This window comes from Arvicola amphibius, chromosome 1 (assembly GCF_903992535.2).
Source record: "Arvicola amphibius chromosome 1, mArvAmp1.2, whole genome shotgun sequence".
NCBI lineage: Eukaryota > Metazoa > Chordata > Mammalia > Rodentia > Cricetidae > Arvicola > Arvicola amphibius.
Genome location: NC_052047.1, coordinates 110,474,765 through 110,491,655, shown reverse-complemented (window position 1 = coordinate 110,491,655; position 16,891 = coordinate 110,474,765).

Below are 16,891 nucleotides of genomic sequence, written 5' to 3'. Positions count from 1 at the left end.
TTGAAATGCATTTTTAAACAGTCCTCTCCTGAATTCACAAGCTAACTAGAGAAATCAGTCTCCAAAATATAATGTCAACTATTTGCAAAATTTATTATCCCAAATGCCCTGATATGCTTTTGTTTTTTGAGGTGGGGGGAGTCCATAGCCCTTCTTCATGGTTACTGCTGATTCATAAATATCAGATTCCGAAGCCCCAGGTCACTGAGTCTCACAGGGTAGCACCCTGGGAGTGTAGTTAAACTGTGTTCCCTTCCTGGCCCCGTCTTCCCATCTATGGAATGGGATTAAAAATTCTGTAAATGGCCTATAGATACCGAGCGTGCAGGGGAGAGAGCACAGTCCTGGGTTCTGTCATGACTGTCACTCATGTGCTGTGGCCTTGAGGTGCCTCCTCTGCCTCACGAAAGGAGGATGATTACAAAGAACCAGCTTTCTCGGACGTTTGACATTTTACAGTAGAACCGTTGGGAGATGAAAGATGGCTGTAGTTTACTCAACTCTGCAGTAAGGATAGAATCCTCCTGTTCTGCAGAAGAGACACTGGTAGTAAATGCAGAGGAGATTTAGTGAGGGAGTTTAATTCTAGTCCTCTTGGCACGGCTGTCTCAGAGGCGCCAAGGACCACTCTCTTGGGGTCACCTCGGTTCCCTCATCTGTTAAGTGGAGATAGTGTGGCCTTGTTTCCTGTACAGTAAGTGACGCTGAACTGAGAGGGGATGAAGGGGAACCTGTGAACCTGTGAAGGCCAAGCTCCAGAGTGAGGTGACATCATTTGCTGAGCCCTCCGGGAAGGGAGCAAAGTACCAGCGTAGTAGACCTCATTGATGGCTCATAGCAACCCTAGGAGCTTAACAGGAAGAAGCTGATTCGCTGTGCTGTGGCTGGGCAGAATGCAGGGATTTACTCAGCCTCAGCCAAGGTCTGGGCCCTGGGGCCACTGCCCACAAAGGAAGTAGGGATGACCAGAGGTGATCATAAAGCCCTACGTGGCGCTAGGAAGGAGTGGGGCAGCCTCCTTTCCCCTCAGTTTGCCTGAGCTCTGGCACTAAGATGAGGCAATGTGCAACCGGTTTCCAGACTTCCCTTGGGTGAGATTACACCCAGGATGGTGAGGCCAGATGGGGAAGCACCTTCTGAGACTTGCCTGCCTGCCTCGAATCTCTTCCAAGTCCTAGTCCTTATCATGGTCTCTCTCCTCTCCACACCTGTGTTTATTCTACAATCCCTTCCAGCACAGAGCCTTCCCCTTTCTGGTCTTGCTGCCCGGAGTCCAGCAGGGTGTGGGGACATAGAGACAAGGGCTATACACTCAGCAGGACCAAGCCCCTGATTCTGAGCTAGATATGTCAGGCTAGATGGCTGTAGCCCAATCCTCCTGTGGAGACAGATGAGCTGGCACACACTCGGGAAGAACTACAGAGGTTTCAAACTCCTCGCTGTGGACAGAGCCCTGAGAGGCATGAAATCCCTCCTGCTCAGGCCACACTTGCTCTGCCGCCCTGACAACTCCCCAGGCTCTGCACTGTGTCTTAGCTCCCGTGCCTGTGTTTCAGCCCAGCAGCTTCTGTGAACTGTTGCCCCTCATTTACCTTGGCAAAACCAACGTTTCAGCCCATCCATTTCACTCTAGAGGGCTTGAGCATCCTCCTTCGGTCCTTGTAGGTGACTAGACATTTGCTAATGTCATTGTCTGATATATTCACCAGTGTCTCACTTATCAGGAAACCTAAGTTCTAGACCTGATTTCCTGGCTTTCTCTGTGCCCATAGGGGAGAGCCTTTCCCTGATTCCTCGGCCTCAGTGTATAGATCTGTGAGAGGAGGGGATCAGATCTCTAAGCCTCAAGAGTTGTATGAGTTCCCACTTGGAAGTTTAGGACAAATGTTTCTCCCTTTAGCCTTCAACAGCTCTGGGAGGGCAGAGCAGGAAGCTCAGACTCAGCAAGATGCTCCCACACCACACCCAGAAAACACAGAAAGGACAGAAACCATCCTGACAACCAGCCTCCATTTTCTGCCTCCCCATGGGAAGAACAGAGGGGATAAACGCCATGGATAACGCAGTACGAAAATTTCAGTGGTCAGTGGGTATGTGGAAACCCCTCTAGATCCTCCTCTCTGCCATCTTCGGTTAATAACGGCTCTGTCATCAGGTCCTGTTATATTTGCTCTGGCTCACCATGCCCAATGCCACTTCCTTTGCCCACGATAATCTGTGCTGGTTTTAAAGCAGACTCTGCCATGAGCTCCCATGTGTCCTCAGAGCGGAGTAGTTAATATAAGAGTTGTTACGTAAGGAGCTGCACCCCCTTTCCCTCTGGCCCCCCTGCAGTCTGTTCTCACATGGCAGAGAGTGATCTTTGCAGAATGCAAATCTATCCTTGCACCTGCTGCTTAAAATCCTTTGCCGACTTCCTTGCTCCAAGGCCAAATTTTTTTTTTTTTTTTAATGCCTGCAAAGCTGGTGGTTTCTGCTCCCCCAGCCACGCTGGTCTTCACTTGTGCTACGTTCTAGGTCTGTCTACATTTGTTACTGTTTTCTGATGAGTCTGGAGTCCAACTGCCAATCCCACCCTTCCAGGCCCAGGTTCTTGATCCAAGTAGAGGGTGAGTGGAAATGGCCCACTACCCATATAGGCCACAAGGCCAGACTACCTGCATTTCTCTAAAGTTCCCGAGGGGGCAATAATGAGCACTCACGAGCCTACTGCACTAGAAAGGCAGATTATTTACATGACACAAATGTAAATTCGGGTCCCAGGAAGACCTGAAGTAATCAAGAAGAACAGCACAAAAATTGAAGTTCATCAAAGATATCAGATTTAAAAAGAGCAGTCGATATTATTTTGATATAGAGAAATATTACAAAATGAAAAAGAAAAAAAGATTTCATTTATAATGGCAGGACTGTGAAGGAAACATTTATAAACGAGGCTCTTTGTGACCCATAGGAAGAAAACAGTAAGCTGTAATTGAGATTTATGTGAACAACTCAGAGAGATTCCTGAGAAAGACTGTTTTAAAGACAATAATTCTTCATAATGAGACTGTTTACTCAAAGAACAATTCCAAGGGGGATTCTGAAGGTCTGTAATGTTCACAGATTTCTTGAGCCCCACTTTGGTAATGAGTGTGTGTGTGTGTGTGTGTGTGTGTGTGTGTGTGTGTGTGTGTTATATACATAAATACATGTTCAACTGTGTATACATGTTTGTGCTGGTTCAAATGGATGCCAGAGGTCAGTGCTGGGTGCCCTTCCAGAGAGATTTAACTGAAGAGGGAAGAGTCATCCTGAATGGTGGCAGCAGCATTCCATGGGCTTGGCCCCTAACTAAGTAACACACTGTAACCTCTCTCTGCTTCCTGACTAGAGACCGGTTACCTCATGCTCCGGCCATGCTGTCCCTGTCACTGTGCACTGTATTCCTTCTTAAATTGTGACCCAAGTTAAATTCTTCCTTAAGTTGCTTTTGCTGGATATAAGAAAATTAACTAATCCCCTGTCTGTCCGTGTGTCCACCCCCCTACCCTACCCCCAGCCCCATTTCACCTAATCACTGGGACTTTTTGTCATATTGAGAGTCAGGTTTAATTGACCTAGGTTACAGCAGTCTGGGATATATTCTTCCCCCGGATAACGCAAAATAAGATTATCTAAAAAGAAAAAAAAAGTGAGCCCAAACAAAAGAACATAGGTGAAGAAGGAAAATTCTGATAATGATTAACAAGAGGAACATCAGTCCTAACAGTTATCAAAGCATAGGGCTTTGATCATGGATGTAAGTGTCACATGGATCGTCAAACCGATAAAAACAAGAAAACTGGGGCCTGGAGCAACGGCACAATGGTTAAGAGCCCTGGCTGCTCTTCTGGAAGACCCAGGTTTAATTCCTTATATCCGCATGGCAACTCGAATAATCTGTATCTGCAGTCCCAGAGGATCTGATGCCCTCTTCTGGCCTCCATGTACCAAGTATACATGTACATGGTAGACACGTACACATGCAGGCAAAACACCCATACACATAAAAACAAAGCAAAGAATAAATAAATAACAAAACCCCTAGAAAGCTATGTGATGTGGTATTCTCCTCTGTATGTTGTGAATACCATTGGTGAATAAAGAAACTTCCTTGGCCTGTTGAAAGGGCAGAATTTAGATAGGCGGGGAAAACTAAACTGAATGCTGGGAGAAAGGAGGCAGAGTCAGGGAGAAGCCATGGAGCCGCTGCCCGAGACAGACATGCACATGCTGGTAGGCCACAACCTCGTGGTGATGCACAGGTTAATGGAGATGGGTTAAATTAAGATGTAAGAGTTAGCCAATAAGAAGCTAGAGCTAATAGGCCAAGCAGTGATTTAAATAATAGTTTCTGTGTGATTATTTCGGGGGTCTGGGCACCAGGAAACGAGCAAGTGGCTCTCCTACAACAGCTATGCTCTTAATATTCATTCTCTATAAGAATTAAATCAGCAACCCCCCCATACACACACACACACACACACACACACAACACTAAGAATGCTAAAGAAAGCAGTACAATGTCAAAAAACTTAATTTATGGTTGTTATCCGCAGGGGGACAAAAAGAGATTTAGAGTTATGAGGCCAGGGGCTAATTTTTCAGCTCAAATAACTGTTGCCGTTGTGGTAAGAGGTTTATGCAGAGAAAGAAGACAAGATAGAATAGTTAGAGCAGGAAGAACCCTGGGCTACGAGCCAGGGGTCTGAATCCCAGCCACAACTTCTCCCTGCTGAACAATCTTGGGCTAGGCCTTCCCCCCTTTCTGGGCCTCGGTCCAACATCTCAAAGATACAGGAATAAAGCAGGTGACCTCTGGTGGCCCTTCTAGCTCAGCCGTCTGGGATGCACAGTTTCCACAGCAGATTTAGAAAGTAGCACAGGAAGATGTTTGGATCTTTCCTCCCCTGAATCATCAAGGGGCCTCACAGGCCAGATCTGTTTGGCAGCAAGGCTCACTGTGTACTCAGCACTGTTATCGTGGGTATTTAGAGATGAATGGGACATGGCAGAGGCCTGGCCTGTGAAGACAAAGGTCAGAGAAGGACACCGATGGCAGACATAACAAATGGCAGGCTCAGCCTAGCACAACCTGAAGGTATGGTGGGAGGAAGAGGGGCACCAGGTTGGGATCTACGGGCTAGGCATCCAAGGTTATAGTGTTCGGTGAATGTAGACATGGCAAGGGAGCCCCAGGAAGGGGAGGACACTGGGATGGGTGGTGGGGATGCATAGAAGAAAGAGGACTTAGGGCCAGGGAAATCTGATGTGTGTGTGTGTGTGTGTGTGTGTGTGTGTGTGTACACATATATGCGTGCATGTGTGTATATGTGAGTGTGGGAGCAAATGTATGAACGTGGGTGACTCACGTCATGACACCTGTGTGGAAGTGTCTTTGGTTGTTTGTTGCGGTGTGCATCAAGGAAACTGCCCCATGAGCTTCTGGGAATTTTACCTCTGCCTCCCATCTTCCTATGAATGTGCCTGGATTATAAGACGTGCCAAATGGATCTGGCTTTACATGGGTCCTGGGGATTTACACTTTCATGGCAAGTGCTTTTACCCATTGAGCCATCTCTCCAACCTTTGAATCTCTTAATAATGGGAAATGGTGGGAGTTAGCTAGTGATTGAGAAACGGTATGGTCTGAAGCTAGACATGGTGGTGCGTATCTGAACTCCCAGTACTCAAGAGCCTGAGGAAGGAGGATTGTTGTGAGTCTGAGGTGATCCTGGCTTGCACAACAGAACATGTCTCAAATAAACAGAAGAAGAAAGGAAATGAACAGAACTCTGTTGCTAAAGACACACACACTTTGGTTACAGAACATGGAAAAACAATGTCATAGCTGAGAGCTTCCTCCCTGTGGGCTAGTCTTTGGTGTCAGCAGTTGCTATAGAGGTGGTTGAGGACAAAAGTCAATAATGGCCTTCCCTGGCTTTGGAACGTGTATGTCACAATACTACCTTGTCATATGTGAAGTGCTTTATGGGCGCAAGACTTTATGAGTGAAGGACTGAAGGAGAGGCAACCAGCGTGCTGATTAAAGCTGAGGCGTGCTCTGTAGGTGGGAGCTCATGCCAAAGACCCATTGCTAAGGAAAACACTACTACTTTTGTGTTAACTGAACACGTCAACCCGACTCCTAAATATTCATGTTTATACCCATAGACTAGTGTTATCCTCAGCCTCGAACAAAGAGACTTCTGTTTGCAGGAAATGGCGGTTAAGGCAGAGCGTCACGACTGGTCTAAGTGTTGAAAACAAATAACTGTTGAACGCTCAGCATTAAACAGGACCCCACCCATGCCACCGTCTTCCAAGGCTCAAGGAAGATTGTGGAAAGAGGGAGCAGGAAGAGCTGAATGACAGAAAAGGGAGTCTGTGAAATGCAGTCTGCTGGGCAGGACAGAGCTGAGACACTAGTGAGCGCACATCAGCTGTGCACAGAGCCCACCAGAAAAGGAAGTAGTAAATACTCAGTCACAGATGGGGGAGGGGCTCATGTGGCCCTGTTCCCCACCCCAGGGGAGCTAATGCAACTGAGGGCTGCTGGTGGTGGAGAAGTCACTGTCTGCAGATGCATCCACAGGTAGTGGCTAGCACAACACCCATGCTCCTGTATGTAGGTGGCCCTGGTTAGACCAGTGCGTCACGAGGAAACAAAAGCAAAAAGACATGGAAGTGGGGTGGAGACTTGGCTGAGAGGGAGGCTGGTGGATATGGGAGCAGGACGAGAGAGGAGGTATTAGTGTGACCAGAATTTATTATATTCATGCATGGAGCTGTCAGAGAATAAATTAAACTGCCATAACACAAAATGAATGGTTATTAATGTGACATGAGAGAAACGCTATGATCTGAAGGGAGATCACAGGAAGCCGTCTGAGCTGTGGGCTGTGAGGGATGGGAGGAGAAACACGGAGGTGCCCAGGATCCAGGCAGGAGGGCACAGGGGCAGGAAGAGCACATCCTTTGGAGGCCGTGGCTGCAGCCAGGCTTCCTGGTCTCCTAACCGCGACTCTAGCACTGACTGGCTCTTTCACCTTAAATCATTTCTCATCCCGGAATTATTTCTACGGGCATATCAAGGGGTCATGGAATTTAATTAATGAAAGTCACTAGATCAGACTTCCTCGTCTGCCAGACTCTAAATCAGACACTCTGAAGTCTATGATTTCTAGGACAGTGACGGTATCCGCAGCCACAGAAACCGCCTACTGGGTGCCTGCATAGTGTTAGGTGTTTCCATCACTATTGTCAGGTCACACACAGCTCTGGGGCTGAGGTGTTAATGCACCTACTTTTCAGAGAAAGAAAGCAAGACTCAGCATTTTGTCAGGCATTTGCTCTTTCCTATGCTGTGTATCTGCTCAGCTAAATTCACCAATACCCCAGGCTAGACCAACCCAGAAGTTTGTCTGTTCTCGGCTTAATTCTGGTCCGACCACAGACTGTGCTGCCCCTTAGTGCACTTTGTCCCCACTTCCCCACTTTGTGCTCACAGGGTTGTGTTTGTTTTTATTTTCTTTTGCCCAAGATGGAGACTGACCTGGGCTTTCATACCTGATTTAGGTATTGGAAGAGGTAAAAGCAAGAAAACTGGTATTACCTGATCAAGAAAACCAGACATGGCAGTGCATGCCTATAATCTCGGCATTCAAAAGAGCTGAGGCAGGAGGACAGCAAATTTGAAGCCATGCTGAGCCTCAAGACCCTGCTTCAAAAAAAAAAAAAAATCAAAAGATCCACAAAGAGTATTTTCATGCATTCATCTCATTTATTCTTCTCATCTCCCCCATAAGACAGCCATGAATGTCCCTGCTTTCCCAACAAGAAGGCCAGGCTCAGAAACACGAACCAGAAGCCAAAAGACAAAGCGCAGCGTCAGGATCAGAACCTATGAGCTACACTCCTGCATCAAACTACTTCTCAGCTGTCGGGTGCCATTCTCAGCGCCCTGCCACTTCTGCCCACGGCTGTTTAGCCCAGCACCACACAAGCCCAGGTTCTATGAACAACAGGCCAGGAGAGAGAGAGGAAGAAAATGAAGATTTCCCATTGCTCAAGGCCCGACATATGGGAAACCCGAGACACCTGTTGCCAAAGCAGTGTACACAATTATTCCCCTTAGCCTGACAGCCATGATCCTGGCCTGCCCTCTGCAGACAACTCTGCCCCTGTCTAGGCAATGGGTGGGAATGTTGCGGGTGGCCAACTTCTACCGCTGCTCTGAGCGGCTGAGTCCCATTGTACACACATGCTGACTCTTGCCCAGGATACCTGCTTCACCTTAGGCCCCTGGCACTGGGCCTATATGATCCCTTGGTTACGTACGTCATCCTGCTACTCCTCTCTGCTTCAAATACCCTTGAGGATCCTCATCTGTCTGTTTGTTCTCAAGCCTGCTGAGTCCTATGGAGCTGGGATTTAAGCTCCTTGTCTCTCATGCTCTGCTACTTCCTCCTGCTGCCCTGGCTTTGTCTGCCCTAACTGCCTTCCTCCATCACCCAGACTGTCTGTCCTGAGATTCCTGGAGGCCCCACTACCTGCAACATCACGTCACTCATTCATCCCCACTTACTCTGCCTGTCCTTCAGCCGCATTGTTTTGAGCCAAAGTGTTCTGACGAGCCTTCCCTGTCATCACCTGAGGGTAGTCTTGGTTTCTTAATTAAATCAGCATGTCCTAGTCCTCTTGTCCACAATCCCCAATCTTAGACCTCAGCCACGACACCAGGGTTCAGCCACCAACCAACGCTATAACCTGACACAGGCTGGTTTCCCTTCCCACCATCAGAGCCCTGGCTTGACAAGCACTGGGTAAAGTCTTGGTATTGACACATGATGGTCACTAGATGGATAGACAAGCATACCCCAAATCTCCACAGACACAACTGAAAACACAGCTTCCACCCAGAAGGCCACAGTTGTGTGAGTGATTCTATAGGTCTCAGTAGAACTCAGGCACAGCCCACCAAGCTGAGGACAGGCAGAAGAACAGGACTCTCCACCCTCTCCTCCATGTTAGCCTTCCACCAGGAGCAAGTGATGCTGTTTGGAAACTACAGTCATCACTTGGTCTCCACGCATTTGAAGCGGTAATCTTGGAGTGCATTTCAACCTATCATGAGAAGACTGAAGCCGGAGTATGTCAAGCCAAGGACAGCAGGCTTTGTTTTATTGAACTGGGGTCTCTCCATGTATTGTACAAGTGAGTCTGATTCCCCAGCCTTAGTATCTTCAGGAGCAGAGACTACAGAGATACGCCACCATGCCCAGTTGGTCCTGATTCAGCTTGTTGACTCAGAACAGATTTCTGTCAGGTCACTGTCATCATTGCTATGAGACAAATAATCCCCATCAGCTCTCGAGAGTCCCAATAATGTCCAACTGTATGTATCCTTACATCATCATCACACATAAGATTTTACAGCAACACTCATAATGAGCATGGCTAAACAGGGGAAACCCATAAACAGAATAGCTGCCAATACATAAAAATATGAAGCTCCATCTATTGGAGTGCCGTAGGGACACTCGTGTGTAACTGGTACTATGGCAAATGGCTTCAATATATCTGAGTAACTATCTAGTAATGTGTGGCAAAAACTATAAAACTGTTCGTGCCCTTTGACCTAGCAAAGCCACTTAGGGGAATGCTTCCCAGTAAAACACCAAGAAAGTAATTTGTACAGAGATATTCATAGCTGTGATATTTATAATAGCGAGAGGTTGGAAGGAGCCCAAAGGCTCAGCCCTCGGGGACTGACTAAGCAAAGTGGGTCAGGCGAACATTTCAGATGCTCTCCAGCCAGGAGGTGTGGGCATGTGCGGTCTCAGGAGGAACCAATACTTGACCCTGGGCTGAGATGGGACATAAGCCAACCCAGCCTGCCTCTGCCTTTGGCTTCCACCACGGGAAACATACAGCAAATCCGTGCTGCCTTCAGGCTAATTCACTCAGGCAGTAGCCTGCATGTCAATTGTGAGGGTTTTAAAGGTCATTTATTTTATCTTTTGTAAAGGTCATTTTAAATTAACTATGTACTTTTTTTTTTAAAAAAAAAAAAGTTACTTAAAATGCTGGAAAGGAACCCACCAAGATTTCCCAGCAACCCCCAGTAGACTCCACCCCAGGGGTTTGCACTCCAATCTCCTTCATGTTTCTGCAAGAGGTTCCAGGCTCACCCATGACAAGGGCAGCGTGGGAATTTGTATGGACTTCAGGGTCTTGGGAAAGCCGTGAGTGCCACGTCTGTGGACTGGCCCCCGTGCCCACTGCAGCAACCCTTGTCTGTGGTGTCCAGACACCCCCCAGCCTTCCTCCTTCAGCCACCACGCCTTTCTTTTTCTTCTGGGCCGCAGGAAGAGGTTATTCAGATACCTCTGGATCTCTCTCCTATACAAAAGTCCAAGTGACCAGAATGTCTTCCAGAAGCAGGAGAGGTATACCCCAAACATGACTCAGGGCAGGTGGCCTCCTCGAGGGGTCTAGGGAATCATGGGCTCCACCCTGGACTCTCTGGGAGTGAGGCTGGACATGTGCATTGTTTAGACTCTCCCAGTGGTTTTTCCATGGTGCAAACCATCATTGTAGAGCCTGGTTGCTAAACAAGGGTATGAGCCTTTTCTAAGGCGCTTAGCTTCTGAGAGAGCCAACTTGCAGCTGGCAGTTTTGACAGAGAGACCCCACCCACACAGGTAACACAGGCACCATTCAGGGGATGTCTCAGCTAGTAACCTGAAACATGCCCCCAGAGGGCCCCTCCACAGGCCCAAAGAAAAGAAAGGGTCCAGCTTGTGCTCTGCCAGAGCCTGAGCCTTGGAGTCCCCCACTGCCTAATGCAGGGTCTCTTAGTCCCTGCCCTTGTCCCAGGTTGAGAGTGGGGGAGCCTGTGACCACACTCACCCCGGCCATACTTACGGAGTCATTTTATAAAGTTGCGTCCGCCTCTCAAACAGCGACCCTCCCCAGGCCCAGGGCCACAACCCGCCCACTGGTGTGGCCTGGGCAGACTCGGTCTCACCGACCCCTGTCTCCAGGACTCTCTTCAGCTTCACATTGGTGCTTGCGTCCCCCGGCCTGTTGTCAGGAAACACCATGAGTCGTCACCCTGTCCCCATCCAACCTCCCTGCCAAGTGAGAGCCAGTGGCAGCCTCCTTGTGGTCCTGGGATACAAAGAACAGAAGAGGACAGAAAAGAACTGAGGGGACAGGGTCTTCCCAGGGTTCCTAGAGAGACTTTCTGAGCCCTATCTGAGGTGCTGTTGATGGAACAGGAAGAAGGCCACTTGGTTCTGTGATCTCCCTCTAGGCTGTTCCTGAGGGAACAAGAAAGCTACGAGGACCTGGAGCTCCCCCTAAAAGTATTGTCTTGGAGCCTGGGATTTCAGAGCCTGGAGTGGTCAGGCCTAGACATTCGGACCCCCTAGATAGCAGGACTAAGATGGAATTGCCTTCCAGGAAATAGAACATGACCTGGACAGGAAGGACACAAGACAAGCAACACGATCGATCCCTTGTCCCTCAAGCTGACCTCTGTCCTCCTTCTCCTCCCTCACAGGACCCCAGGGCAAGGGTCGGGTCTTCAGTCCATTCCAAATTCTGAGGCCCCACCTGAGGACTGAGAGTCAGGTATTGGCTTCTCTGATTCATCATGGGGCTCCTCCATCAACCTCCCTTCCCACAATATAGTCGTCACACACCTGTGTGTCAGGCCCCAGCTGGTACCTAGCGATCAGCAAGGCTCAAGGAAAGCTTCCAAGGGGGAACAGGACACCCTCTGTGGAGTCCTCCCACACACAGGCCAGGCCTAAGAGCTAAGTTCTGGCTTCCTGTTCCAGGAATCTCTGCTGTGTGTCTGTAGGGACGCAGTGGAGTTGTCAAAGCAAGGGAGTCAGATGGTCTGCTTCCTGGTATCATGCTGTGGTTTGTCATGAGCACAGGAGTGGGGCCTCACTGGGGCGGGGGTCACTTCACTGATACATACATACATACATACATACATGTGTGTGTATATATATATAAACATATATATATATATATATATATATATATATATATATATATATATATTGACCTACCAGCCAAGGGAGGAGACAAATTCCTATATACTACACAGAGGGAATATTGCTGTGACTGTCATGATGGCAATGGGCCTGGACACTCGCTTGGTATCTGAAGCCCAGCAAGACTAGCTGGCTTTCTTTTTGTGCTTTTTGGGTTTCCATTTCCATCTCCATCAAGGACTCACAGATCCCCACTATGTGCCACAATGTCTGGAGTTCTCTGGCCCTGTAGTTTTCAGCTGGTGTACTCCCTTTCATAGGCAGGACAACTGGAAACTTAACCAAACAGCTCTGCATGCAGCTGGGGTGGGGCAGCAGTGGGTGTTCCTTATCTTCCCTTCCCCCACACAGCACTTATTTAGAGATGTTCTGGAGGACACTGGGGGCTCTAAATGTCATTTGAAAATCATTGGTTCGATCCAACCTTATTTTCATACGAAGAAGCTGAGGCTCAGAGTAGGCAGTGATTGGCCGAAGGTCACACAGCAAGTTGGTAGCAGAGCTAGGACTGGCCTAACCATGTGGTCTCCAGGTCCTGCTCTAAGGCAGCCAGTAGCCTCCCTGATGGCTCTGAACTCCCCATAACCTTCTCTTCTTACCCAATCTCTAGTTCTACTGCATGGAGGGGCTACCATCTATGTCACCTATCCCCAGAAATGAGGTCCATGGGGCTCCTGAGTTGGCCCTCAACATTAGGTCTTAGAGCTTCTTCTGTAGCTCTTCCCATTCTGTGATCTCCCTAGTGATCTTGGAACTCCATGGCTCTCCCATCTACCCACAGAGGCTCTTGTCTACTCAATGGGTGTCCTATCTACCCACAGAGACCCTGGTCTACTCTATGGCTCTCCCATCTAACCAAAGAAGCCATAGTCTGCTCATGGGTCTCCCACCTACCCACAGAGGCTCTGGTCTACTATCCAGCTGCCTTCTTAACTCCAAGATACCTCTCAACCCCTCCAGAAACACTCTGAAATCTCAAGGCCCCAAACTAAACTTAGGTTCCCCCAGGCCCGCTCTTTCTCTTACTCTCTGTCATCTAATCCCTCATCACTCCAGTAATATTGATAGCCATCCCAACCCCCTCTCCTGCTAGCTCCATGCTTGCCTGAGATTCTTCCTGTGTGTCCCCACTCCTCTATCTGAGAGTTGCTGATTGGGCATAGCGCTCACATGTCTAGCCTCTTTCCACCTTCCCTGCCTCAGGAATATCGGCTTTGAAAAATCAGTCTAAACACATCACTTGTTGGCTAGGCTCCTCCCTCAGCCATGGATCCGAAGCCCCGCCCCTCTCCCCACCCCTCCACAAGGCCTTGGATCCATCTCTTCTCTGCCTCTGCTGCTCTTTCTCCTCCACATTGTCCCACCCCAGCTGTGGTCCAGCTTCTCAAACACCCCATGCAGATCTCTGCTTTCCCCTCTCCCTGCCTCACACACACCCTCTCATCTCTCTCCAGCAGTGTGTCTCCAAGAGTGCCCCCCCTCTTTCTCCATCCCTTAGTCTATATTCATGTTCCTGAGTACTGCGCTGCCTGGACCCTGGAAAGAGGATGGATGCATTTTCAATTCAAATCCCAGGGGCATTTCACTCTTAATGTGAACTGCACACACTGACTCCATCAGGTCAGAGACTCTTGTCCCGCCACCCCCACTGCATCAGCTGGGCCTTCTGCCTGCACACTCTGAAGGGAGAAACAGGCTGTGACTTGGTATCTCCCTCTGGACTGTGAGCTCCCTTCACACAGTGAGCCTGGCTTCTCCAGCATGGAATTCCCACCTGGTGCCTGGCACAGAGAAGGGACTTAGTGACGAGTGTTAAATGACTGGGATCTCCAAGTGAGCCCCTCCACTCGTGACTGGGGGGTGGTCACAGATGACAGACCACAGCTTGTGGGAATCTGAATCCATTCCCACCGCTGTTTACCACTGGTACCTGTCCCTTAATCCCCATCACTCTATCCCCTCTACCATAAAGGAGGCATATTGAAGGTGAGGGCAATGCCAGATCTACAAAGTGCCACAGGACAGCTTCAATAGTGAGCTTAATATCTAGCTCTCCAGAAAGTGTCCATGTGAATAATACATAAGTTATTATAAGTTTTATTGACATAAATGGACAGTGGACAGCTGTTCTCTGACCTCCAGATACATAACGCACACATACACAAACACACACACACACACACAATAAAGAAGCAAGTAAATAAATAAATGGATATAAGAGGGAAAATTCTAATACTCTTTACTGGTATGCCATATGGCCAGACAATGAATTACTCCATAAATCAATGCATTTGTTGATTGTGCCTCATTTTTTTACGTGTGCTAATCAGTGGCTGCAATGATAAATGGGTTTAGTTCCAATTCAAATGCTGCTTGATCTTTTCACTTAATTTAGCACAAAAGAGGAAAGCAAACCCACAAAGAACACCCATCCCCCAGAGACCTGAATGACTTATCTGCTGAGCTGACTGACAGTTCCCAGTCCTGGAGAGGTATTTCTCCGTGATCTATGTTGTTCGCAACGTGGCGATTACAAACACGACAGCATTTTAGAATTTAATCTGCACTGCGATACACGTCCCCATCACTTGCTTAAGTCTAGATCTGCAATAAAAGAACAAGTGCATTCTGGGTGCGGAGACTGCTGACTCCCTGCTCTGAAGGCCCTCTCCCCTGGGCTGATTCTGCAGCATGCTGAGACACAGCACTAGGAAGCCGTACTGAGCATGGCATCCTAGTGGCACCGCCATCACACAAACACAGTGGACATGGCTTTGCGAGTGCAGACGTAGTAAAAGCTAAAACAATGAGGAAGCTGAGTGTGTGTGTGTGTGTTATTTGTTTTAATTTTTAATTGTAATTTCATTTTAAAGTTTATACAGTTTCAAAATCATAGCAGCATCCAGGCTTAAAGGACTACTTTACATTTTCCTCATTGTGTACAAAAACCTTTTAAAAATAAAATAAAAAAAAAACTAGGCTAGGTGAGGTGGCACACACCTTTAATAAATCCCAGCACCTGAGAGGCAGAGGCAGGTGCTCGTCTGCATAGTGAACCTCAGGCCAGCCAGGCCTGCATAGTGAGACCTGTCACAAAACAAAACGACAAGAACATCTCCTCTGCTGTGCAAATGGCTAGCACTAGTCAACATGCATCGACTGCAGAAGTGAATGTGATTTATTACCCATCCATAAGGGCAGCCCTCCCAGCTCACCCTCCAGCACCAGGGTATGAGCTGCTACTGTGTGCACTGTATTCATGCAAGGGACTATCACATGGAACTCTGCTAATATGTACAGTTAATTTGTGCTATTTTAAAAAAGTCAAATGGACCCTTCTATGTCATCCAAGCAAGGCTCAGGCTCCTCAACCTTGAGATAAAAATCTATGCACCTTGTGAGGTGGATGGAAGCCATCTCTTAAAACTCCCCCTCATACATCTTCTCTCTCTCTCTCTCTCTCTCTCTCTCTCTCTCTCTCTCTCTCTCTCTTTCTCTCTCTTTCTCTCTCTGTCTCTGTCTCTCTCTCTCTCTCTCTCTCTCTCTGTGTGTGTGTGTGTCTGTCTGTCTGTCTCTGTCTCTCTCTGTGTCTGTCTGTCTCTCTCTCTCTCTTGTTTTACTGCCTGTGCCTCAGCCCTTTTCCCCCAAACCTACCATATTACTTGAGATATGCCATGCATGTATTTTGGGTACATGTACATTCCTGATGTTCTCAAACTACATCACACACAGTAGCATGCCATGCTTCATTTACCCAACAGAGAACTGACAGCGGTCTTCCACATGTCACTGCCATCATTCCAATTCTCCCTAATAACCATACATAACATTATATACCGCAAGTACACACGCCAAGTACCTGGAATTCACATGCTTAACATACACACCCCCCATCAAATAATAATTTCACCTTCCCAAGTTTTCTGTATACATGCCCACAATCTTCCAATTCTTGGCATACACACACATCACACATACATGCTCACCACCTACCTGTGTTTCTCCACCTACACACATGTCCCAGGGATCCATGTAGGTCACCCTTACTCTGAGTTCATTCTTCAGGTCGTCCTATATGATCCCCATGTTCCAGGATGGGATTTCCCTCTGCCAGCCCTCTGAGACTACATACTATATCAAGGAACAGTGCAAAGTGGGGAGATGAGGGGATCCTTGTAACAGATGGTAGCAAGGTGGGAACCACTTCCCCAGAGGTCAGGCCTTGGCCTAAGACATGAGGTGACTCAGAGGACTTGGAAAAGGACGGGATAAGGACTACTGGCTATTCAAACACCTTCATTTGCTTCAGATCCAAACCCAGACACCACAGGTGGCCCCAGCAGCCCTCTTCTTCCCTTCTCCAGCACCCTCTCCTTGAGGAAAGAAGCTATCTGTACCCTGAAGCTTTTCCCACAAGAAAGCCTTAGTGGGGTGTGAGGGCCTTGCCCAGGCTGCAGTGAATACTGAGCTTAGCCCTCCTACTTACTGGAAGCTGGAAATCCTGTAGGGAGGAGAGGGAGGTCACTGGTGTTCTCACAAACCTTGTGGATGTCCTTATCCTTCAGCTCACCAAACTAAGGCACATCCTGTCCTTCTGGGTCCCAATCCTCTGCTCTACCTAAAGTCAGGCCCTATTAGGGACCTAGGACCATCATCCTGTATTCTTGTCCTGTCCTTGTCTGCCCCAGTGCCCTGACCCATCCATGGAAGTGAGTTCTGTAGTAGGAAGTGTCTCTCTGTTCCCATAGCCAAGTATCTGGTCTGGGTAGGGGTGTCCCTGCTGGACCACCCATCAG